The sequence below is a fragment of the Suncus etruscus genome, chromosome 16 (genome assembly GCF_024139225.1).
Source record: "Suncus etruscus isolate mSunEtr1 chromosome 16, mSunEtr1.pri.cur, whole genome shotgun sequence".
NCBI lineage: Eukaryota > Metazoa > Chordata > Mammalia > Eulipotyphla > Soricidae > Suncus > Suncus etruscus.
In genome coordinates, this window is record NC_064863.1 from 75,131,940 (window position 1) to 75,159,197 (window position 27,258).

The 27,258-nt window shown below is 35.2% G+C and overlaps 1 protein-coding gene across 4 annotated transcripts in view; it reads left to right on the plus strand.

Moving 5' to 3' along the window:
• The window catches only part of ARHGAP24 (Rho GTPase activating protein 24), a 361,899-nt gene that overhangs the window by 180,945 nt on the left and 153,696 nt on the right, over positions 1–27,258 (plus strand). The window contains exon 1 of one of the 4 annotated variants that reach the window (XM_049789758.1): positions 22,708–22,737. The exons of the other annotated variants lie outside the window; for them this stretch is intronic. The gene's annotated coding sequence lies outside the window, so the exon portion shown is untranslated. Of the gene's footprint in view, positions 1–22,707; positions 22,738–27,258 lie in introns of those variants that run through there. 4 annotated transcript variants of the gene reach the window in all.

Below are 27,258 nucleotides of genomic sequence, written 5' to 3' on the forward strand. Positions count from 1 at the left end.
GAATATAAAGTATCAAAGTCAAGAAGAATTTAGGTTATAGTAATGAGGGGGTCAGGGAAAGGAGAAATAGAGAAGTGAAGAAAAAAGACGTAAATGGGAACTAACAACGGAAAATGTCAGAGACCTTGGGCATACGGGTGGTATAAAACCACAGAACCATTATTACTGAAAAATGGAACACAAAACACAATCATTATTCTTTAAAATGCTTTAAGGAAGCACGATTAAGGAGAAGGTTGTGGGTAGAGAATCTGGGGACATAAATGAAGTGAAGGTAATATTCATGGTGGGATCGGTGTTGGAATATTGCATAAGTGAAAGTTTAGAATGGCCCCAATAGTTAAATCACATCAACATTAATATATATCTATATATGTGTGAAAAAAGAATACAAAAGGAAAAATACAACAAAAATACAAAAATCTCTCACTGGCTTCCTGAGAGACTCCCATTTGTTCAAAAAATATAGGCTATATTTGAACTCACCAGTAATTCTCTATGAAGGTTTCAGTCCTTAGTTCTTAACTTACTGATGTGAGAATTTTTCCAACTCGTAGTCTATTTAAGTTTTTACTGAAATCCCAGTTCCCCTGGGATTTCTGTGGAATTTTTTGATTTCTTGGCACAACTTGGTAGTGGTCTGGGCATGATCCAGTTTCTTACTCCCCAGGGAATGGATGGAAAATGGTGGAAGTGGGGAAAAATAAATGCTGAAATGAACATGCACAGGGATAGATGAAGCAAGACATTTTCACTGTGTCACTGAGCACCAATGCAAATGCAGTCACTGAGCAAAATATCTCCTTTGAAAGGTCAGGTATGGAAGTCCAGAAGATGAGCACCACTGAGGTATGGTTTACCAGGTAGCACAGAAGGAGTATGCCCAAGAAACAAATAAAATGCAGCTAGTTCTATACAAAGAGCAACGTGGCAAGCACTCAAAGAAGTTATGCATTTTCTGCCATGTTTGTACCATATAGGCCTTGCAGTTGACTTCACTGGGGTCTTTCAGATGTGGGGGCAGGTAGCAATTTGCACACACAAATCTCTATCTATCCACAACTTCTGCCATGCCTATGGCCCAGCTTCACTACCTCTCTATTCATCTCTGCAGAAACTCTTAGCCACCAAACACTCTAGGCATGCTGGTTTTGTAGCTTACATCTCCAGGAAGCTTTCCAGGCTGGTACCACTTTCCCATGTGCCTCTGTATTTTCAGAAACCTTTGACAGTAGGTCTAACTATCAGATAGTTCGCAAATGGTGAACACAATAAACTCATATAACTCTCAATAGAGAGGTTCAACAAGCAGGAAAAACTCATGGAAAAACTCATACTGAGCAGCATCGGGTGTGGCCAATACACCAAAAATAAATTTTTTTCTTTTAAAACTCTTAGGGTTTTACATGTTTTTCCTTCAGATCTAAGTAAAGTGTCATTACTTGAGTGTGAGACATGTTTCGCTGCCTTATTCTTAAATATTTTTCTCTTGACTTCTCTCAATAAATCTGTAAGTTTTGGAAGTTACAGAAATTATCTCAAGAATCCCAGATGCTATGGTCCATGGCTCATAGTTTGAGAAGCAGTACTTAAGTCATCTAAATGTCAGATTTCTTCTTGTTCCCTAGGTGATCGAATAAGTCACTTTTATCATTCACTGTATTCTGTTTGGTCTATATAATGGTTTAAATAATCATATCTAGACCAAATCTTTGAGAACTTTAGAAAAATGATTCAAAATTTAAGATATATTGTGTAGAGTAGCTTTAATAGCGTGTGTGGGGGGTGGCCTATTCAAAGCAGTTCTCAGGAAATTCAGAATTCCCATCTGGTGAATGCTACCAATCAGATCTGTGACTTAATGTGAAAACCTGAAGTTCCAATATTACTCTGTCCCTGAAGCACTGGGTATTACCCAGGTTTTCACAATTACACTGCAAATGATTGGAGAACATATGGTCTTAGGGGTTGAACCAGAAAATTTTATACAAAGCATGATCAGTCCCTGTACTATATATCTCACTCATTGAGCATCTTTAATTTTTATATCTAAATTTTTCATTGTAATTTAATTTTATTGACATATTCCTATTCTGGATTATAAAAATGATTTTAATTTATACCCAAAAATAGCCAGAGTGATAGTATAGAGGAGAATGTGTTTGTTTGGCATGTGACCAATCTGTGTTCTATACCCAGAACTCCTATGCTCCCCCAAAACCTTGCCAGGAGTGATCCTGGAGTGCAGACCAGGAATAAGCCCCGAGTGCTCCTGGGTGTGACCTCAAAATGACTGTCTTAAAATAATTATTCCTGAAAGCATGTGACTATCATTTTTGTTGTTGTTTTTTTTTGTAATTAAATATCACCTTTATGGTGTTTTCTTTTTGTTTGTTTGTTTTTTTCTGGTTTGGGACCATACCCAGCAGCGCTCAATGGTTACTCCTGGCTGTGTGCTTAGAAATAATTCCTGGTTATACAACCGTCAGGAAAGATGAAGTCATGAAATTTTCCTATACATGGGTGTACATGGAATCTATTATGCTGAATAAAATAAGTCAGGGGGAAAGAGATAGATGCAGAATAGTTTCACTCATCTATGGGTTTTAAGAAAAATAAAAGGCATTTTTGTAATAATTCCCAGAGACTATAGAAATGAGGGCTGTAAGGTCCAGCTCATGACATGAAGCTCACCACAAAGAGTGATGAATGCAGTTAGAGAAATAACTACATTGAGAACTATCATAACAATGTGAATGAATGAGAGAAATAGAAAGCCTGTCTAGAGTACAGATGGGGGTGAGGTGGGGAGGAGGGAGATTTGGGACATTGGTGATGGGAATGTTGCACTGGTGAAGAGAGATGTTTTTTACATGACTAAAACCCAACCACAATCATGTTTGTAATCAAGGTGTTAAAATAAAGATTTTTTTTAAAAAAGATATCATTCCTGGCAGGCTTGGGGACCATATCGGATGTCAGGGATTGAACCCTGATCCACCCTGGGTCATCAGCGTGCAAGGCAAATGCCCTACTACTGTACTATTGCTTCAGCCTCTCCTCTCTGGTGTTTGTTAATGAGCTCTCTAAGCTGCAGTCTGTTGATAGAAGAACACGAATTGTTTAGGATATTTACAGTGTTTCCCTTAGAATTGGAAGCTGGGCAACTAGCAGTTATCACATATGGGAAAAATTTACATTGCCTGAGTAGGTTCTAGTTTGATGTAGCATAAATGGCATTTTCAAGAGCTTCAGTTTCCCAGATTTTCCATGGTTACAGTATATGCTCTTGTCTCTACTGAGAAATATGCTAGTCTAGGGAATAATGAATAAGCATTCTCCTAGGCACTGTAGTCATCATCTTTTGTTTGCAGCCAAGTTTAGTGTGACTGCTTCACATATGATTTTATTCCTCTTAAATTAGATTGGAAAAAATGAAAAACTGGTTTAAAACTAAATGTAGCAGTCCACATAATCATTGCTCTGTAAGAATTTATTATAACTAAAATCTGTTAAAAGCAAATAACAGATTTGTTTAGTGTAATGAGATTTTAGCACTGGCCAGATTTTGTTGTGGCCAAAGTTAGGAATGAAATAGGTCAACTAAGTTGGAGTAAAAAAAATAAAAGTAACCCTGACATTAACAACAAAGTGTTTTAATAGAGGAGAAAGCTAGAATATACCTTTATTCTGTTTGATGCATTAGTGAGGGATGAACTTAAAAGGACAAGTCTTTTTTCATCTGAAAAGTACCATATAACTTTTGTAGAGACAGAACTCATTGTGAAAATAAATACTGCGGTTTTCCTCCTTGAAAGTACCTAGAGTTAACAGTATAAGCCATATATTCTGATTCAATCCTACTTTAGTGGGTACCTTAATGTATTTTGAGAGGCTTTATGCCATTTTATGGATAGTGTTTTAAAATGACATTCACATAAGACACAATTGATGTATCTTTCCTCCCAGCATCATTGCTTCTTGTATCTTCTTGTTTCTTAGGAATTACTTGATTTCAAAGAACTGTTGTATCTCCCATTTTATAAATTTTTATTATAAAGTTGATTTAGTTTGAAGCATAGGAGAGTATGTAATACTCAATGTCATGAACCACTGAAGTAGATCTCCAAATAGCATCCATCAACACTTGGACTTGCTTAACTCACTGCCATTATATAATTTGGCTCAAGATTGAAGCAAACAGGAGAGAATATAAGAATTGAGCTTTTCTGTGCCTAAGAATTTCTGTACTGTTGAATTGGAGGAATAATTTTGATAACCCATAAATTAGACAGTAAGAGAGAGAGTTGGCAGACATAAAAGAAACAGTGTTACCTCCAAGTTACAGAAGAACAGTATTTAAAAATTATTATTATTATTATTATTATTATTTGGGGGCCACATCTGGCAATGTCCAAGGCTTACTCTTGGCTCTGCAATCAGGATTAGACTTGGAGGGTTTAGGGGACCACATAGGTTGCTGGGGATAGAACCCAGGTTGGCCACTTGAAAAGCAAGTGCCCTGTCCACTGTACATCTCTTTGACTCCTTACTATAGATCTTTTAAATAACAAAACATTGTATTTTTAGGAGGTCATAAATGCTAAAATTTGCGAATCATCTGCTAAGTAATGCAGAAAGCTTTAACTTTGTTCAGATAATAACTTTAATTCATCTATTTGTATATGAAGTATTTTAAAATGAATATCTCATCATATTTTGTGAACACATTTCACATTGACAATTGGTTTCTGTGATGAGAAATTTATATTGGAAAAGAAGTTGAGTACATTGTATATTGCTGCATCTTAAATGATTCTTTCTTAGACATGTATGCTTTGATTTGGGATCATGATTTTTAAATAGCGGGACTGGAAGAATACTAAATTTAAAATATATAGCCACATATATGAAAGGATTTTTATTTATTTGTTTGTTTGTTTTTGGGTTGCATCTGGCAGACTTCAGGGGTTACTTCTGGCTCTACACTCAGGAATTACTCCTGGCAGGTTCATGAGACCATATGGGAAGTCAGAGATTGAACTCAGGTCAGCTGCATGTAAGGCTATCACTCCAATCTCCATATGAAAGCATTATCAGAATATTTTTGTATCTTTAGTTTTCTGTTTGGGGCCACATTTAGCAGTGCGTGGGGATTACTCCTGGATTTATGTTCAAGAATCAATCCTGGCAGGAGTAGTTTTTGTGTGCCAGCCAATTGAACCTCGGTTAGTTGCATGCAAGACAAAAGCAACCTAACTGCCATATTATATGTCAAGTTCCAGAAATTTTAAATGATCTTCCATGGAATAATAAAAGATAGTGTAATTATTTATTTTAAAATTCTTTTTGATGCAATTTTAAACTCTTTCCCAGCACATTCCATTTTTAAATAAATTCTCAATGTTTTAAAAATTATGATCTTTCTAGAACAAGTGTGATGAAGTGAGATAAAGCTATTTTTTTCTCATAAAGGTAGTTTGCTGAGAGGCCGGCGAGGTGGCGCTAGAGGTAAGGTGTCTGCCTTGCAAGCGCTAGTCAAGGAAAGATCGCAACCGCAGTTTGATCCCCCGGCATCCCATATGGTCACCCCAAGCCAGGGGCAATTTCTGAGTGCTTAGCCAGGAGTAACCCCTGAGCATCAAACGGATGTGGCCCGAAAAACCAAAAAAAAAAAAAAAAAAGTAGTTGCTCAAATGCACGTTGTAAAGAATTAATGAATAGTCCCTATGTGTGTCTTTGGAGAGGATGGGAGTTGAGCCACACCCGGTGACTCAGAAATCGCATCGCTCTTGGCTTGTGGGACCATAAGGGACAATGGGGATCGAACCGAAGTCCATCCTGGGTCAGCCACATGCAAGGCAAATGCCCTACCGCTGCGCTATTGCTCTGGTCTCCCTATGTGTGTCTTTTTAAGTACTGCTTTTTAATCCATGGCATACTTCAAAACACACAAAATAAGTAGAACTTTCTAGAAAATTTATCATGCATTATAAGCATGATAATAGAACATTAAGAAGTGAACAATGAGAGGTACATAAATAAGATTTCAGAGGATATTGATTGTTTTCATCTGAGAAAAATATACTTTGATTTGTTCAATACTTTATAGAAATAACTAAGAAAATTTAGAGTGTAATCTTTGCCAAGATCTTGAGAGTACACTGTTCCTCATGGTGAAGAATAAAGGCATATTCAACAGTTTAATAAAATAATCTGTATGTATATACCAAAGAGGATAAAATTATGCATTCTAAAACTTTAAGTCTCATTCCCTTTCTCCAATGGATATGCCTCTTTTCTTTTCTTATTTCTGCCATTTGTTCAATTGTTTGAGTTTATTGCAGATATCTCTGCTTTTTATAAACCAATGCAAAAGGAGATCTGAAAACTATTGAAATAATGAAGTGGCAGAGTAAAAAGAGATGTCTTGGGCCACTTAAGATTTTTAGTAACTATTTGTAATTTTAGTAATAAAGACAGTAGCAAAATCTTCACACATTCACACAAAATCTTTACACATTCATATGCAAAATCTTTACACATTATCCATGAAAGTAATAAATGCGGAAAGCTAATGACACTAGGAAGGTGAATTAGTGAGCTTGTACATTCATATATAAAAGGGCATTTAACGATACAACGTTAAGAAAGAATAAAATAATTCAATTTTCGGCAACATGGATGAAACTAGAGGATATCATGCCAGTTAGAATGAAAGGCACAGATACAAAATGATCTCTCTTATATTTGGGACAACAATATTGAAATAAATGAAATTTGCAAAAATCAAAATTATGAAATGGATTGACTATCCACTTGACAATGTTTGAATAAGATCCTACAGCCATAGATTATTGGTTTCTTATTCTTTTTTATAGCTTCCAAGAGAAATTATTTTTCTTTTTATTAATTTTATTCTATTTAATTTAATTTTATTCTATTGAAACCATTGTGATTTACAAAGTCCTTCATACTTGGGTTTCAGACATACAATCAATCAGGACCAATCTCACCGCCAATGTCCACTTCACTCCACCATGTTCCCGGAGTTTATCCAAATCACCACCCTTTGTCCCCCAAGCTGCCAGTATCACAGGCCCAATTAAAGTTTAGGTTGTTTGAGTTTTGGTCTCTTGATTCCATTGTTATTGACTTTCTTTAGATATTTAGTTCTGTCTTTTTTTTTCCCATCCACCAATACACTGAGAACACTTGATTCCTGGCCCCATCCTTTTATATTTCTGTTTCTCTTCCTTTATTCAGTTTCTTTCCTTCTCCTTGCTATAATCTAAACCAAGGGTTTCAAGACAACTTGGTGGTATGCATACATCATTTTAGATAATTGTTTTTCTATCCTGGGGAGAGATACCCAAAATAGGGATTGTTGGGCAGTTCAATGCTGAGTTAACTGAGAATCCTCCAAACTGTTTTCCATAGGGATTGGGCCGGGCAGCATTTTCACCTGCAGTGGAAGAGAGTTCCTTTCTCACCACATCCCTGCCAACAGAGATTGTTCCCATTACTTTTGATATGTGTGATCCTCACTGGTGTAAGATGATATCTCAATGTTGTCTTGATTTGGATTTACCTAATGATAAGTGATTTTTTTTTTCATGTGCATGAAGAAACATTTTTTTTCATGTATCTGTTGGCCATCTGTTGGTCTTCTTCAGAGAAATATCTATTTCCAGTCCCCATTGTTGATGTGGTTTTTAGGTTTTATGGAGTTAGAGTACTTTGTATATCGCAGATATCAAATCTTTATCTATTTTTGGTTAATATCAAGTGTAGTATCTGTTTTTATCAGTTTATTGGTTTCTAAGGATTTTTATCAAAATACTTAAACATTGAGGACATATTAATAGTTTTTCTTGTTGTAAGTCTAATTAAGTTTATGTGTATACTCAGTAAAGATCATTTCCATATACTAACTACATCTATTTAAAAGCCAATGTGTTGAGTTAAAAACTGACTTTTCTTGGGGCAGAGAGATAATACAGTAAGGCAATTTATTTGTATACAGCCAACCCATGTTCAAAGCTACTTCCAGACATTATTCCTGAATGCAGAGCCCAGAGTAAGTTCTGAGCACGTATGGATATGACTCCTCCTACCACCACCAAAAACTAATTGACTTTTCAGATTGGAGAGATAGATCAGAAGATTCAGTTTTGAGCTTTGCATAGAGTGTGTTTGATGGCTGACTTCACATTGGCCCTAAAGGTGTGAAAGAAACCCTCAATACCAACTAGTCTTCAGTTTTTCCTGCATATGGTTGAAAAAATGAGCAAATAAGCAAGCAGAAAAAAATGACTTTTCAAGTATTCACCTCCACTAAAAGTTACTATATTGGAAACAAGAAGAATCCATTTTACAAGTTAGAGAGGCACAAGTCATAAGAAATGGCTAAATTTCTTTCAAAAAAATCTATTTTTGTTTTATGACTATACCCGGTGGTATAGGGAAGAAGGGGTCATAGGGTGTATACTTCCACATAGGTACAGGACTTAGACTGACTTACTCTTGCCTTTACTTTTTAGTAAAGTTTATGAATGTAAGTTATGAGGTATTTTTTGTGCTATTCAAAGCTACTCATGAGCTATTTTTTACATTTGCAAAATAGTAATGAGTCCTATAAACTTAGTGAAAGGAAAAACAATATATCAAAATGTTAGCAGAGGTCACTCTGTAGCTCTTATTTTAATACTTTGTATTTCATATATGTCAACTTCATCTGGGTCTTGCTTCCATGTTTTACAGGTTTATATTTGAATATGAGTTTATATTTGAATATGAGTATGTTCACCTCTTTTACTGGCAGAGCTTTCGATGATTATAGAGTTTTCAAAATGCTACAAAATATTAGGGCTATTTTTAAATGTGCTTAACTTCTGGTAGTTGTTTAACTAAAATAATACTTGATTTGTTTACTCTGATTGTTCCCTTCCAGGCTCTGCATTACTGGGGCAAGGGGAGAAAGAGGAGTATCATAACTTTTTAATTAAATCATCAGGAAGCTAGAATAAATAGCACTGTGATACACAAATTGGGAGCAACTTTTATAGATTTACTTTGTTGCTAATTTCTTGAAATTTTTTGCTGGATTTTCTATGTTTCCATATAGATTTTTATGTCGTGATATTGAAGTGTGGTGCTTTTTATTTGAAAAATTAGAGCTACTATGTCCCTTTACCATTTTCCCAAGTTGGTTTTTTAAAAGGTATTTCAAAACTTTTTTTGTGTTATTTATTATACATTCACCAAGAACGAAATTGATTCTGAAGCAGTGGATCTGTTTTCTTTGCAAAAATTTATTAGAGGAATAAGCTCCTACTAGTTCTGAAATATTATGTTTACAGTAAGTACAAGCAACTAATTTTTATTCACAGGAAGAACCAGATTTATAAAAAAATTAGTATTTTTAAAGTTCGTTATGATGAACTTTATAAGTTTGGTATGCAAACACTGGCATTCTAGTTTATGTTTGACTTTCTTAACTTTTGTAAATAATTTTGTGCCTCTTTGTAAGCAGCTCTTCCTCATATTTGTAACTTTTTTTTGAATATCTGTACTTCATCAGTAACAGTAATAACTATATACTGGAATTATATCTTCAACCTTCTTCCATAGCTTTGATTGCTCTGGGTTTTAAATAACTGGCATCTCACAATTTTTCCCTCCACCCTCTGATTATAATAGACTATCATTTTAGTTGTAAGCAGATGCTGACAAAACGAGTGAAAATAAGACAAAGGTTCATTGAGCTGCAACTTTATAATGTAAATGCCAATCCATTAGTATGTGGTGATACTTCTAGAGAAATATAACAAATGCCATAGACACAGACTTTCTTAATATGTTTGCATTTAAAACTAGTCGGATGGTGTCATTGCTGATTATTACTTGGCTTTTGACCAAAGAGAGCTGTTGTTTTCATGCTTCTCATAGGTACTCCTTCTCTTTGCCACTTTCTAAATATACAAAGGTGAGATTTAGATCCTGCAAGAATTCAATGTAGCTAAAATGAAATAGTCCTTCAGAGCAGGGAGGGGCCTTTTGACAAATTTGCTGATATCCATACAATGGTCATTTTTGCAGCACAAATCTTCCATTAACAAGCAGCAAGAACTTTAATTAACAGAGTACATCAAGAGTGAAAGTCTGTAAAATGACACCATCTGGAATAGAAAAATGTAAAATCCTTTTCTCAGTTGTGTTTACTAGGGATTCTATTAAAGAATTTTTTGATCACAAATGATTTCCCTGCTGTAGAAGTTTAGCATCAAAGGCTTTATGATGTAAAATGCTTTGCTCAGGTGTGCTACAGCATTAAATTTTTCTTAGTTTCAGATAAATTTTCCTTTGATCTTTTGTTAATGCCTGTTAGCATTCATTAACTTTGCAATCTTCACAAAACTCATGTTGATGATCAACTTTGAGCTTCAAGGAGAGGTCAACCACAACCTGACAGTGCCCAAATCTTTGAGCAGTTTTTTTAAAAACGTGGACTTTTTGTTTTGTTTTGTTTTGTTTATTTGGGGCATACCCGCTGTGGCTGTGCCGCTCAGGAGTTACTCCTGGCTCTGTGCTCAGAAATTGCTCCTGGCTCAGGTGACCATATGGGATGCTGGGGATTGAACCTGCATCCGTCCTGGTTCAGCTGCATGCAAGGTAAACACTCTACCACTGTGCTACCATTCTGGCCCCAAACACGGAAATTTAAGGAAAGCCTCAATTGTGCTCATAATTAGTGTCTTTTCTCAATGATTTTAGAAAGAACTTTGTTGACTCTTCAAAGAACACTAGAGCTAAATCTGTAGATTCCAGACCAAATCATTTCTTTAGATACTCTCTAATTTCAGTAGCATTATTGCTATCTCATTGTAGTAACCTACTTTATTTTACTGATTTATTTGAATAGATTTTTAAGGCTCGTCAACACACATAAATTTCAGATGCAGAAATAAACTTTCTTCCAGGTTGGTTCAGTTGAATTTGTTTCAATTCTGACTTCTGAATAATAAATTCAGTCTCTTGAAAATAATCAGTATTGACTTCACATGGTCTATCTGAGTAAATTGGGATAAAAGATTTGAAGTAGATTCTAAGAGAAGTTATCTCTCAGGGACTGGAGCACATGTCTCTTAACAATAAAACACTTCTTTCAATCTGTAAAATTGTATAACCATTTGTTTATATAGCAGAATAACTATTGAAAAGATCTATTTGGCGAATACATAACATTTGTAGAGTTTAGCAATAGTGAACAATATGCTTAAAATCATGGGGCCCTGAGAGATAGCATGGAGGTAAGGCATTTTCCTTTTATGCAGAAGGATGGTAGTTCGAATCCCGGCATCCCATATGGTCCCCTTTGGCTGCCAGGGGCGATTTCTGAGCATAGAGCCAGGAGTAACCCCTGAGCACTGCTGGGTGTGGCCCAAAACCAAAAAATAAATAAATAAATAAATAAATAAATAAATAAAATTATATATTCTCCTTTTTTGTGTGTTTGAGGGAGAACTTTTAAAAGCAAACCCAACAGACCAGAGAGAAATAAAATATCTGTTTAATAATCATTTTCTCTAGAAGAGACTTTTAATTTTTAATTTATTTTTATTTCTAATTGTATTATAACACCATGATTTACCAGGTTGTTCATAATACATTTATGTATTGAAATGTCATGCTATTGAATGTTCAAACAACAATACCACCATTTGTGTGACTATCCATTTGTCTTTATCTATAGTCATCCACACACCACCATAGCCTGCCTCCATGCAGCACAAATTTAATTCATATTGCTTGTTACAATACAAAGGCGATTGGAATTATAAAATTTTATTGACAGAAATCAATATAAAATGAATATTATAGCTCTCCATGGTATTACTAACGTTACTGTCTAAAGTTTTACTAGGATGTGGTTTGGTGCTAGTTTAGCCTTCTGTGCTACTGTTTAGAATCTCTGAAGTGGGTTACTATGTAACTTTCCCATCAGATTTACTGTAATAAGACTGGACTAAACTAAAAAATATTGAGGTGATTGCAAATGGCCATGAAGTCAAGGATTTATAGATCTCAAACACATGAAGTGACTTGCAAGTTTGATAAGGTTAAGTCATGGAGCTGGGCCCTGTCTTTCAAGGGTTTGACGGTGATGTTGGATTGCTTTAGTTCATGCTGAAAGGGGAAATCTGCATATACACACCACACACACACACACACACACACACACACACACACACACACAACCTTTATTAGAAAGCCACAGAGGTATCAGTCCAGACCAAACTATCTGGGAGGTATCACCTAACATTATTTTTTCTGGTGAGATTTTTAAATTATTAATTGGGAAGCTGGATTATAAATTTATGAGAAGTTGCTATATAATCCCTTGATATCTGATAAAAAGCATAAGGATGATAATTAAGAAATAAATATTTTCAGTATCTTTCATTAAATTATTATTTCCTAAAATTTTACGTGAATAATTCTATACATAATTTTTCAACTGTAAATTGAAAATGTAATATAATTTAAGAATGAAGTGATTCTAGTGGGTTAGAAATGATCGTTCTGGACAAGAATTGAGTGTTGGAAGGAGATAAAGTGATGTGAATGATGCCCCTTTGTAACAACATTGCAAATCACAGTATTTAAAAAAAAATAAAGAAAGAGTGTGTGTAAAAAAATAAAGTATCTGCCCTAGAGACAGGCAGTGGAGAGGGAAGGAGGAAAACATGGATGAAAACACTGATGGTGGGAAATGTGCACCGGTGAAAAGTGTTGTACATTATATGAGTGAAACTCAATCATGAACAATCATGACTATGAGGAAAAACCCAATTATATTATGAATAGCCTTGTGCACACAGTGTTCAAATAAAGTAATTAAAAATAAAGAATGAAGTTATGAAGGGAAACCTTGGGCTGAGGATATATTACAAAGGGATACTGTGCATGCTTTGCATTCAGGAGGCCCCATTCAGTCACCAGCACTGCATGGTCCCTAAACACCATGAGAAATGGAGCCCCTCATTTCTTCCTAGTGCATACTACATTATCACCTCCAGAAAATACTAATGATTACCTCAAAACAGGCAGTTTTTCCTACTTATGACTTCTTCCTATTCTTAGATAAGTTTACAACTAAGACTTAGCATGTTCCAACTGGAAGAAAAAGATGTGACTTTTTATTAATTAAACAGAAGATACACACTTTTCTGAAAGAATTATAGCTACTTTTTTAAATCAATGAAAAGCACTCATTTTTATTCATTTTATTTTTATAAATTATACTAATATGTATACTGATGTGCAATTTACCTTACTACTGATTCATTTCCAAACAGTTCCATTGCTTTTTTTCAAATTCAAGTTTTCAGTCTGTTGAAATAATGATCAAAATCAGCCTTGTCTTTATCATGCTTAACCTCACCAGATTTTTATCACCCCCTCAAAACCGGAGTTCTGTTAAAATTTTATAAAGAAGATTCTCAGGTCTTAATTCCAACCTGGCTGAAATGATCTGGGCTCTAGTATCATGGTGGTGAATGGTTCTATTGCTTCTGATTAGATTTATTTATTTATTTATTTATTTTGGTTTTACGGCCATACTCACTGATGCTCAGGGTTACTCCTGGATATGCTTTCAGAAATTGCTCCAGTATTGGGGGACATATGGGACGCTGGGGGATTGAACGCGGTCTGTCCTAGGCTAGCATGCAAAGAAGCCTATGGCTTGCGCCACAGCTCCGGCCTCCCAATTGAATTTATTAATAAGATATGTTGTCTTCATATTTTTGTCCAGTATTGGGTCCAGAGCATTAGTAACTTATTCTATAACTGGGCCATGTCATTATTCTCCAGGTCCTTTTTACCATCATAATGGTATTCTAGCTCTGTTTACTACAACTACTTTTTCCCTGCAAGCACACTCACCACCCTTTCGTCTTCCCCACCACATTTTTTTCCTCTTTGGTATTTATAAATAGTGTGAATCTATCTTTCTTGAGAGTAGAAAATTTTTTCCTTCCTTGTTAACTCTAATACACATTGTTTTAGTTACTTGAACAATTTTACATAGTTGTTATTTCTTCTTGTAATGAAAGAGGCAAACTATTCCAACTTTCTTGCTGTTTACCCCAATTCCAAAAATATGCTTCTTAGTGTGATCTTTTTAGAGAAAAGTCATTAGCAAGCAGAAATTCAAGCATTTTTTTAATGTTATGTCCTAAGAATGAGTGACCTTACAGACCTTACAGTTCCAATTTGATAACTAGGCTCTTGACCTTTGAGCATTTAGCTCTTTCAACTACTCTATCTTCTCTGTCATGTTCATCTTTTCTGGTTCGATGTGAAAACTTGAGTCACTTACTATCCTTTTCTCTTGAAATCTTTCCATTGGCTCCAGTACAGGTATTTGTTGAGTTTCTCAGATAAAGAAGTATGCATTCAGATACAGCCAACACTTATTATTGTCTTGTTTTGGGGCTGAAACTAAGTAGACCCAGTGGTTTCAGGCCCTACTCCTGCCTCTATTCTCAGGGATCACTCATGGCAGGCTTGTGGGACCATATCTGATGCTGGTTTGAACTTGGATTGACTGCATGTAAGACAAAAGTATTACTTTTGTACTAACTTTCTAGTCCTAATAATTCGCATTTCTCAGCATGTCTCAGGGATGATATGAAAACTGTATTTGCCAGCTTTCTAAGGAATTACACCCTCTCTGCCTATATATCTGTCCTCTCTGCCTATATTTATAATATCCCTAAAGCTTTCAGAAATGACAGTAAAAGTAATGATCTCAATTGTGTGAATGATGAATATTGAATCCAAGAAAAAAATGTCCTACAATAATTAATAGCTCTTTCTATCTTGTTTGGAGAACACTTTTCTAATTTTTATTCTGCATTCTAAATGTCTAAATGTCTGTGATGTGAATTTGTAATTATCTACTTTTGTTATGAAAAAAAAAAGAACCCCAGGACAGTATGATTAGGTAAAAATAAAATGATCTTGAGGAGAGGTGGGGCAATTCATTTGAAATATTAATCTATGAACAGAAAATAGACTCTTTACACCATATAAACTAGAGTCTCTGAATTTCTAGAAGTCAAAGGAAAGATCATTGAAGAATCTTTCACCAAGTCCTTTCTCCTTTCCTCATATTTAAAGTGAGTAGCTGTCCTTTAGCATTGAGTGGAAAGTAAATATTGACATATTGTTAATATTTGGTGTGAGTTAGGGACCAGTAAGCCCAAGTCACCTGGTTTACTATGGAAGGATTTCTTTTACTTAGACAACTACCAAGAGTATCATGATGAGTCATGGCTGAGAAGGTAGGCTGAAAAGGTAAGTGGCTGAATTGAACTGGATGCCACTGAACTATTTAACCCACAATATTCTGCTCTTTGTATGAGACCGACAGCAGTGATGATGATATCTTTGAACTCCGTGATGATGACAATGTCTATACTGATTCCCTCTGTCTGGACATAACAGATGAGGAGGAGGAGGAGGAGGAGGAATCCAGTTTTGAAGGATTTTAACCTTCATCATTTAGGTTGATTACCTGTTAGGCTATGGTTTTCTGTGCTTAGTTTAAATTTTTAAAGTTATTGTTGCTAGTTTACATGTTTTTCTTTAATACGATAAATATTGAACAATATTAACAATTTTTGTAATTTTTTGGGATACAGTTATTTTTTTATTACCAGTGCAGCTGCATTTTCTACCTCGTTTTATAAGTTCCCCAGTATTTAGGGTAAAATTAGGGGGGCTTAGCTTATACTTTGGATTAGCTTATACTCAAGTATCTACATTTTTATACCATATGCATTAAGTTCCAAAAATCTATTCACACTCCTTTCAGTTATCAGATAAACGTAACTCCAAATCTGGAACTATAATATCTATCTTAACAACAACAAATACTTCCCTTTTCACCACCTTAACATTTACATTTCGTTCTCCTAGTTGTCAAGTAAGAAAGAGTCTCGTAGGGGCCCATATAATCAATGTACTTTATCTTATTTTCTTAGGGTATTTTTTCCTTCCCTCAGGAGATATATTCTATTATTTTTGCTACCCTTCACACAATATTTTTAGAAGTCCTCTTGCTTTCATAATTATTAGTAGTATTATATTAATAGCCATAATGTATTTTATATAAGGATTCATAAAATGTACTCAGGGAAAACAAAAGAAAATAGCAAGCAAAGACATCTCATATCCAAAAAAAATAGGGTTTTCTTTGAGAACCTTTTTCTGAATTTTTCTTTTTCTTAGAGGAAGGGATTTGAGGGCCCACACCAATTGGTGCTCATGGATAATGCTTGTTAACACTGGGGGGACTAATGTCTTAATACCTGATCTGTCTCTCCAGCCCCAAGAATTTTTCTTCTTAAAAGAGAACGATAATTTTATTATGAGAATAGTACACATAGTCATAATCTCTATTAAAAAGTCTGGGGAAAGAAGGGAGAGATAGTATGGAGGTAGGTGTTTGCCTTGCATGCAGAAGGATGGTGGTTCGAATCCTGGCTTCCCTTATGGTCCCCTGAGCCTGCCAGGAGCGATTTCTGAGCGTAGGGCCAGAAGTAACCCCTACGTGCTGCCGGGTGTGACCCAAAAAACAAAAACAAAAAAAAGAAAGAAAGAAAGAAAGAAGAAAGAAAGAAAGAAAGAAAGAAAGAAAGAAAGAAAGAAAGAAAGAAAGAAAGAAAGAAGAGGAGAGAGAGGAGGAGAGAGAAATAAAGGAAGAGAAAGAAAGAAAGAAAGAAAGAAAGAAAGAAAGAGAAAGAAAGAAAGAAAGAAAGAAAGAAAGAAAGATAAAGAAAGAAAGAAAGAAAGAAAGAAAGAACAAAGAGAAAGAAAGAAAGAAAGAAAGAAAGAAAGAAAGAAAGAGAGAGAGAGAAAGAAAGAAAGAAACAAAGAAACAAGAAAGAAAAAGAAAGAAAGAAAGAAAAAAAGAAAGAAAGAAAGGAAAGACAGAAAGAGAAAGAAAGGAAAGAAAGGAAAGAAAGAAGAGAAGAAAGAAAGAAAAAGAAAGAAAGAAAAAGAAGAAAGAAAGAAAGAAAGAAAGAAAGAAAGAAAGAAAGAAAGAAAGAAGAAAAAAGAAAGAAAGAAAGAAGAAAAAGAAGGAAGAAGAAGAAGGAAAGGAAGGAAGGAGAAGGAAGGAAGGAAGGAAGGAAGGAAGGAAGAAAGAAGAAAGAAAGAAAAGAAGAAAAGAAAGAGAAAGAAAGAAAGAAAGAAAGAAAGAAAGAAAGAAAGAAAGAAAGAAAGAAAGAAAGAAAAGAAAGAAAGAAAGAAAGAAAGAAAGAAAGAAAGAAGAAAGAAAGAAAGAAAAAGAAAGTCTGGGTAAAACACAGTTCAGTGGGTTGGCATTCACAAGGATATAATCATATATAATTATAATAATTATATATAATAATGAATGAATATAAATGAATAATGAATATAAATGATAATCACATTAAAACTAAAGACTTTCTTTTGCATTTCTATATAAATTTCCTTGAGTTAACTAATTGGAGAAGCCAACCCATAATGGGGAAACAAATATGACTACTGAATAAAAATTATGAGATGAAACCTTTTAGTAAAATTAAAATGACAACAAAATGGAATTTAATGTTCATGTAACTTTTGACAAGACATGCTTTGTTTTAGTTTTGGAGGACATACCAGCAGTGCTCAGGGGTTACTCCTTGCTCTGCACTCAGGAATCACTCCTGGAAAGCTCAGGGAACATATGGCATGCCAGGGTTTGAACCCTGATAGACCATGTGCGAAGAAAATGCCCTCAATGTTGTGCTATCCCTCCAGCCCCTGATAAGAGATATGTTTTATCTGTGAATATAAGTTGCCTCAATTGCAAGACACCTTCAGTTGTACTCTAATTCTTCATAGTGTGATATACCTAAATAAATTGGTATCTGCCATATCTTTATATTAATAGTTCATATTGGAGAGAGAGAATATAAATATATGGTCAATCATATTAAACAATTTGGCAAATGATAGGAAATAAGTGATAGTTCACTAAGAATTTTATACTCCTGATTTTTTTTTCAAATATAAATGAATGAATGAATGCATTCAAGAAAGCTTTCAATAAAATTGGATAGTCACTCTTTATACCTTATATTGGAAATAGCATTGCTACTTTTTTTTGCATCTAGAAAAAATTGCCATCAATAAAAATATGCTTGAAAGAAAAATCAATTACGACTGATCTGGAAACATTCAGTTTCATGGTGTTAACTATGTAGATTTAGAGAGCTTACATACATTTTTTTAAACATTCTTATCCTCACTAGGTGGTTGAAATGAAAAAAAAAACTTTAAGTGCTTCAGACACTAAGGCTCTCTCTATTGTGTATCACTGTCTTTGTTCTTCCATGGTGAATAGTTATTTTCATGTAGAGTTGTTTTAATACCCAACTAAAGAGAGCAACAGGAATAAATGTGTATGGAAAATACATTTTTCATTAGTTCTCAAAACAGAAACAAATCTTTTCTACTTATCCACGAATCCCAGTGTACTCTACGCTTAAAAATTCTAAGATTTCAGGCCTTTGAATATCTGTACAAAGTTAAATAGTTTCACAGGAAACATCAGGAAGATATCATGTGTTGGCAAGGAAGCAAAAACCAGACAAAAACTCCAAACATCTTATTTACCTTATTCACTGACAGCAAATATTATCTCTGCTCCCAGATACCATCTTCTTTCTTTTTCTTATTTTATTTTAATTTTTAATGTATTTTTTATTTTAATCAAGGTGGATTACAAATCTTTCACAGGTACAAAGTGATATTGAATTGGGGCGTTCCTACCACCGATGTTGTCCTCCCTCCACCCCTGTTCCCAGCATGAGTCCCATATCCCCCTCTTTTACCCCCCAGGCTGCTAGTATAAGTGGTCCTCTCTGTGTCTAGTATGTTGCAAATTGGGTATTGAATCTGTTGTCGTTGGCTTTGAATTTGGTGTTTAAGTTTGATCATTTTTTTATTTCTACTTAATGTTCATAAGACTGTTTGGTTAGTACTCTTTCTTTAAACTTCAGTAGGAGGTTCATTTCAATATATGTTTTTGAAAGGAGATCTCAAACTCCAAAAACACGACTAAAAATATATATTTATTTTCTGTTGTAAAATTATACATAGACAAATATCAGCTGCAGGTTTTGGAAAAAAGTAAAACAATTTAATGACATATATAATAATTTGAAGAAAGTAAACCCATAATAAGTTTTTCTTATTATTTCTAACTAGAGAGTTTATTGTATAGTTTGCCCATGGAACTAGTTGTTTTTGAAATATCACTGCAATCATTTATAATTTTCAAAGAAGTTATTACTTTTGGGGTTGTTTTCCATATTTTATTCAGAAATAATATACATTAAGAATGGAAGAAAGCAAACTTTTTCTACTTTGCTAGATATTATACATGTCATTATAGGCTTTATAATAAATGACCTTTGATTTTGACTTGTTCTTTAATTAAATGTGTGTAATGTCCTTGGAGAAGTGAATTGCATGAGCAGTAAATTGTTCCTTCCAAGCAAAAGTAGCAATGAAAAAATTCCTAAAAGATTAGGACTCTTGTCTGTTTTTAATGTGAATTGGTTAAATCTTTTAGATGCTATTGCTCTTTAAAACATTTTAATGCATATTCAAACTTAAAATGTGAAATTAAGGGGAGGAAAAGATAAGGGGCATTGGTAATGGGAATGCTGCACTGGTGAAGAGGGGTATTCTTTTTATGGCTGAAACCCAAAAACAAACATGTTTATAATTATGGTGCTTAAATAAAGATTTTTCTTAAAAAGTGAGATTAAAATAGAACCACTTGGGAAAGACTAGAAAGATAGCATAGCAGGTAGGGTATTTGCCTTGCATACGGCTTACCTGGGTTTGATCTACTGTATCCCATATGGTCAACTGAGCCATCCAGGAGTGATTCCTGAGTACAGAATCAGTAGTAAATCCTAAACACCACCAAATGTATCATAAAACATTAATTAATTAAATAAATAATTAATTAATTATCCTAATTGGTTCTTCTAAAAATCTATGGTCTTCATAAAACTTAACTTTCCTGGGCCTTAGCAATGATAATATAGTGGGTAAAATACTTCCTTGCAGGCGGCTACCTGATTTGATCCCAGTAACCAGTATGGTCTCAAAGCCCATCAGGAGTAATTCCTGAGCACAGAACCAAGAGTAAACCCTGAGCCCAACCAGCTGTGGCCCAAAAATGAAAACAAAACAAAACAAAACGAAAAATCAATAAGAAGTTAACTTTCGACAAAATTTCCTCAAGAAAATTTTCTGGTAATTATCATTCTTGCCTTTCCTGCAGTGTTTGTGTCAAACTTTATTTTTTTATATTTTGGGGTAGCCACACTTATTTATCATATTAACTCCTGACTCTGATCTCCAGGATCATTGCTTATCAAGCTTAGAGAACTATATTGGGTGACAGGAAGCAAACCCCAGAACAGTGGTTAAGTTGCAAGTCAAGCAACTGTACTATCTGTAAGCAACTGCACTATCTCTCCAACTCCTAAACAAAAATCAAGCTTATTTTTTCTTTCTCAGAAAAATTTTAGTAACAAAGTTAGTTCAGATTTGGAACTCTATATCATGTAAATGTTTATTTTAATTCAGGCTCTAAACTCACTGGTAATATGTGCTAATTATTCCCGTCTCTGAAATGAGAATAATAACAGATGTCCCACTCGGTTTTTTGAAGCTACACTGGGCTAATAATGTTCATGAAACTTCTCAACTTGTTCTTATAAAACAGGCACCTACACTATTAAAGGTTTTGAGTCCATTGGTCTCCCTCCTGGAGCCACTCTCCTACCACTTCCCCTACACAAACTAATCTCTAAATAATGCATACACAGTCATAGGGACATAAGCATGAATGCCCAGATATATTTGTTACTCAATTAACTCGGCAGTGAACTTGGCATTCCATACCCCACCTTTCTCCCTCATTAATCCCCCTTTGGAAATCTCCTCAACAGTGTAAGTACACCAGGACACCAGCTGAAAGGTGAAAGCAGTCAAGCACGTGAGCATTTTCTCTCAGGGTTTCAGCTGGTCTGGTTCTGCCTCAGAGAACAAATGAATCTTAAATTGCTCACATTGCTGACTGGCCATGTGGTCCTGCCATCAAGATCAGCCACAAGGAGGGCAGCAGTTCAATAAAATCTCAAAGTCTATTTATAATTCACTTGAAACTAACTGTGAAGCCCAATGGGGTTTTCCTTGAGAACACAGAAGGTGGTTCATCAGTTTTCTTACTAACTGGATGATTAAAGGGAGGAAAAAGCCATATGTACATTTACTCAGTACTCAACCATTTACAAAGCTTTTTCTCTTTATCTGTTTTACCCGCTATTAATTTAGGAGACTAAGTGGGGCCCAGTAACATATGCCCTTTTTACAGATTACAACTGAAATTCACATGTTAGATTAGTGGTTCAAATTATATACTAGTGTGCAGTGGAAATTGGAGAAGGAGGAGAATTTGGCCCGATTTATCTAAATTTCAATTATAAGGAAAAAGGACATACAACACGGAAAAATATTTTCAGGATGTACCTGAAAATTTAAAAGTTGACACTTCTCCACCTTTGATAAGAAAATAAAAATATGAGTAGTGAAATCCTGGAAAGATTCCACCAGAAGCCATCTGGAAACATGTTTGTATCTGTCTATACTGTATACATGGGGAATGATGATATTTCAGGCAAGAAATGATGTCTTGAAAGCTCTCCAAATTAAAATATGCTTAAATCAAGATCAATCTTGAAAAAGACAGTAGGAATGTTTATGAGACATTTTAATTGATTTTATCAGTCATATCTGAGATAAATATATCTTCATTATTTTTTCTTTCATCTGAGCGGTATTGTTGCCTAATTCCAATATATGCAGAAAACAAGATTTCATGTGAATGTTTTTGAACAAGAGGTAGTTTTACTTTGGAAAGAATTATTTGATTTGACAAATATTTGAATGTTTAACTTTTTGTGAGTCTTATTATTTGGAGACTCTTAATTTTGGCCCACATTTATATTTTAGAGAAATTAAAGTGTGTGTGTGAGAGAGAGAGAGAGAGAGAGAGAGAGAGAGAGAGAGAGAGAGAGAGAGAGAGAGAGAGAGAGAGAGAGAGAGAGAGAGAGAGAGAGAGAGAGAGAGAGAACACGGGTGGTGAATGTGGAAGGAAAGAAAGAGTCTCTGGATTAGAAGATTGTCTTGGTGCCACTGGAAAGTTTCAGATTTATTGCTTCCCTGATGGTTTATGAACTCAGGATTCTTGAATGACAACATATCAAGCTTAGTCTCTTTGCTTGATGGTTTCTCCTCTTCCTATAAACTCTTTTGCTTTTTTTCACTTTGTGGGGACCTTGCACTATTCAGCAATTTTACCTGAGCTCAGTAGCCAGGGAACCCATTAGTATAGGGAGCAGGCAGCGGCTGCCATTCCTGAGGGATGGAGTCATGGGAGAAACTGCAGTGAACTAACAGGGTAGAATCCGAGCTGAGCTGCGCTTGACTGTGCTTTAAGCGGCTCAGGGCAGAGCAGCTGCTGAATCCCAGCCTGCCAGTGAGCCTGCATTTGTCACTGACCACTGAAGTGTATGATTGTGCAAGGTGAGAGCGGGGTGCTTTATCATTAATTTGGAACTGATTTACCAGGTATTTCTGTTGCTTTTGCTTGATCACTTGAGTCTATTAGTATCACCTAAATTCACGACAGAGACTTTGTTCTCTCTGTCTCCATCCATTCAATTCGAACTCCTTAATTCCCAACTTGGGACAAGAGATTTTTAGATCCTGCTGTATTATGCTGAAACATGATCATCTAAAGTGCCATACTCTTCCATTAATTGTTGCTGACAGATGCGATAGCCCTTCGCATAGAATGCCAGTGCTGTTTTAAAAGTGTATGAAAAAAAAAACTATTCCTGATAGAGATATGAATTTCTGGGGTGTGTTGTTGATGGCTTTTTTTAATGTCTTTTGGAGGTGTACTGGTTTCACTTATGTCGATAGTGGTTGAAACTTGAGAATACAGGGCCTTAGGATTGATCTGGTGATAAAAGCAACGAGAATTCTGTGGTTTGTCATACTGAAAGCTGCTTGACTACTGATGTGTGTGTTTGTATGTGGATGCATGAGTATATCCATAGGTATGCGTGTCTGCGTATAAGTTAGACTTTAAACACTCTGTAAGAAGCAAAAGAGAACCAAGTAATCGCTTTGCTCTGTTGATATAATTAAAAAATCAGCATATTTGAACTTGGGAATACATTGTATGTGTGCAAGGACATTAATATATACAACTCTATACTTCTGAAAATACCTAGGCATGTTACTAATGCTTACTACAGGTAGAAGTTAAAATGGTTCAAGGCTAAATTGATGTACGTAATTCTATTCCAGTTTGATGTGTGAGTTTCTGTTTGGGGGAGGAGTGCGGGCTTGGGCTACACCTGGCAGTGCTTAGGGGTTACTTCTGGCTCTGCACTCAAATATCACTCCTGGTGGTCTCAGGGGCCATAGGAATGCCAGGGATTGAACCTGGATTGGATCAGCTGCCCACAAGGCAAACAACTTACCTACTGTACTACCACTCCAGCACTCATATGAATTTCTTAATGAAGGAGATACTGTTCATTGTTATACCTAAATAAATATACAGGAGCTCTGCATTCCATAGGGCTTATACTCCAGAAGAGGGACTTGTATGATTACTAAATAATGCAGAATTTGAGTAAGGAAACTTTGAAGTATCAAATTCTAAAAGCAAGAAAAATATAAATTATTAAAATGAGTATTAAAATAATATACTTGGAAAATATTCAACTGCTGAAAGGTTTATGTCCAATGAAAGAACAATGGCCTATCTAAAGAAATCTGGAGTCAGTAGAAATAAAGCCAAGGGCAAAAATTCTTAAAACATATTATAGCTTGTGAAATGCACTTTTCTGTCTTGCTCAAGTTGAATTCTTATTGCATTGTTGAAATCAAAAGGTTTTAAAAAATAATTTTTATTATTACATAAATTTCCTTTAGAAATTTTCTCTGGGTAGAATTTAAAAATCAGTAAAGTAAAATAAGTTCTACTAAAATGCAATGAGCGTTAACTTACTAAAAATTTTAAACAATATAACATCAAAATAATATTTTCCATTTTGGATCCATCTCAACTCAGAAAGTGCCACCTGTTTTTACATGCAGATAGATTGAGTTCCTTGGACATGTTTCTTGCTTTCAAACTTTTAGGACAGAGTGGATCAGTAAGAGAAAACCTCTGACTATTATTGCTAGGTTCTCCACGAGAATAAACAGCAATAGTTGCATTTAGCGATACATTTCAGAGTGTGAGGTGGACAAAGAGTAAATGATTGACTATTATTCATATAGTGAAAATTACTTTGACTTTTCTGCTGCCAGGATCTGAAATGTCATCCCTGATTTTTATTATACTAAGAAGAAATTTTATTGAAGTGGAACTCATATAGGAAACACTTCACATGTTCAATAATACATAATTTGATAGGCTCGAACATAGCTTATATCCCAATGGAACCATCACTTGTGATAGAGGAAGTAAAAGTACCTATTACATCCAGCCATTTTCTCCTTTCCCATTTGTTTCTGTGGAATTAACTCTTCTTTGGAGCAGAATCCAGTATTGTCAGTGTAAATTATAATGTTGCTAAGTAGAGATATTATATTATTTGGTAGAATTTAAAATTTATTCATTAAACATGACTGAATCTTCGCATTTTTTCAACAACTCTTCACTTCTACCTCTCAATCACCTATTCTTTCTGGGTTTTTTTAAGAGTTTGACAATATTTAAATGTATTTTTATTTTAGGCACCGTGATTTATAATTAGGCACTGTTAATTATCTGGGTTCATGCATACTTTTAAAAGATGTAACATGACTTTAGCACTATGACTATCATACAAGAGTGTATATGTATTTTGTGATGACTACAGTGCAATATGCTGAAGTAGGATCCACCTGCAACTATCATACTTGTCCCAACCTCCCACACAGAAATTTGCTTATCTATTTGATGAACCGTGATCAGTAGAAGTAGGCAAGTAATATCTTAAACAGTGCCTATTTTTATCCTTTAGATAATTAGCTTAAGGAGATAGGCATAGATTTAAGCAAGGCTTAAAGATTATGACCTACAAGCTCTTTCCATTCTGTTCAAACACATTATTTCTGTGAAATTAAGTTCTCCTGTTTGAAGAACAAGTTTTATATTTGTATCACTAACTCTTTAAAAAGCTTCTTCCTAAACTGTCTTATGACCTCTACTCTTTATGTCAACACATAGTTTCTTCTAGACTTTAAATTTACTAAGCCACTGTGTGTCGGAGTGGTCATTTACCTTACATGCGCTAACCTAGGACAGACCACGGTTCGATTCCCAAGCATCCCATATGGTTCCCCAAGCCAGGAGTGATTTCTGAGCACATAGCCAGGAGTAACCCCTGAGTGTCACTGTGTGTGCCCCCCAAAAAAATACATTTACTGAGCCCTTAACTTTATGGAAGCCTTTTTCCTTTCTCCCTATATTCCATCTTTTTCAACTTGGTCAAATTGATCCATTATTACTTATCTCCTAATATTGAGGAAAATCCAATATGTTCTGCAATGAAAAACACCACACACTCTGTGAGCAAGATAATTAGGTGACTAGTGGAAAGAAGTGGATAAAACATAGACAGGTATCTATCATGCCTAGCATTTCTGCTATTAAGCCTTCTTATTTGTAAGGAATTAATTTCCATTCTGCCTATTAATTCTTCCCTAAGTAGTGTAAATTAAGATAAAATAAAGAGAATTCATATGTGCCTCTTCTGAATGTTATTGCCAAATGGCTTAATTTTATATTAATTGGTATATTGCTTATTATCTATATTATATAGAAAAAATCAAAGGGACAATCCATAGGTCCCACAATGGTTTAAAAGTGTCCTTCTAGAGGCTGGAGCGATGGCGCATAAGGCATTTGTCTTGCACGTGGGTTACCCAGGACAGATTGAGGTTTGATCTTCCGGTGTCCCATATTGGTCCCCCAAGCCAGGAGCGATTTCTGAATGCAAAGCCAGAAGTAACCCCTAAGTGTCACCAGATGTGGCCCAAAATCCAAAAATAAAATAAAATAAAAATAAAAGTGCCTTTCTAGCGAACAAGAGGCTGAATTTATACACGAGTTTCTTCTTCATGTCACACCTCTGTTCTGAGCTTTATAATTTGAGATGTCTAGCAAGGGAAAGGACTAAGGCAAACTGGATTGGTTAAACTTTTACTCTAGTAGGAAAGCTTATCCAAGTTACCTTAGTAGACCTCTAGAGCAATCCACTTTGCAACAGGAATAGAACCAGTTGGTAGCAGGCACTTGTCCTGAGGAAACAGACTATAATCATGTTACAAGTTTGTTTTAAAGATCAGCCTCACAGGCCTTGAAGCCAATGTGTCTTCTAGGGAAATAGGATGGATGAAGTCTAGTGACTAAAAGATGGGCCCAAATTAGTTACCACAAGAACTCCCCACCAATGCAACTTTCCTCAATTACATATTATTTTTACAACAAATACACTTTTAACTTTTATAATTATTTTGTATGAGGGTAGTCTTCAGACTTGATCTCAGTATCTATGCTAACACCTTAATGGCCTTCCTTCACTACACACAATTTTTAGTACAATTAACCGGACCATCGAGATAGCATAGTGGTAAAACACTTCATTTGCACATGATCTATGAGCACTGCTAAGAATTATCTCTGAATAGGGGCCTTGCAAGCAGCTGATCCAGGACCTAAGGTGGTTGGTTCAAATCCCAGCGTCCCATATGGTCCCCCCGTACCTGCCAGGAACTATTTCTGAGTAGATAGCCAGGAGTAATCCCTGAGTGCCGCCAGGTGTGGCCCAAAAACCAAAAACCAAAAAAAAAAAAAAAATTATCTCTGAATACAAAATGTTGTTCGTGGTACCCTGTCAGTAACAATATTTCAAACATAAAAACATAAACAGGGGGGAGAGTGGAAGAGAGAGAGAGAGCGAGAGCGAGAGAGAGAGAGAGAGAGAGAGAGAGAGAGAGAGAGAAGGAGAGAGAGAAAGAGCAAAAGAGACATAACAAGAGAGAGAGAGGGTACACACGAGAGAGAAGAAAAATGTCTGCCAT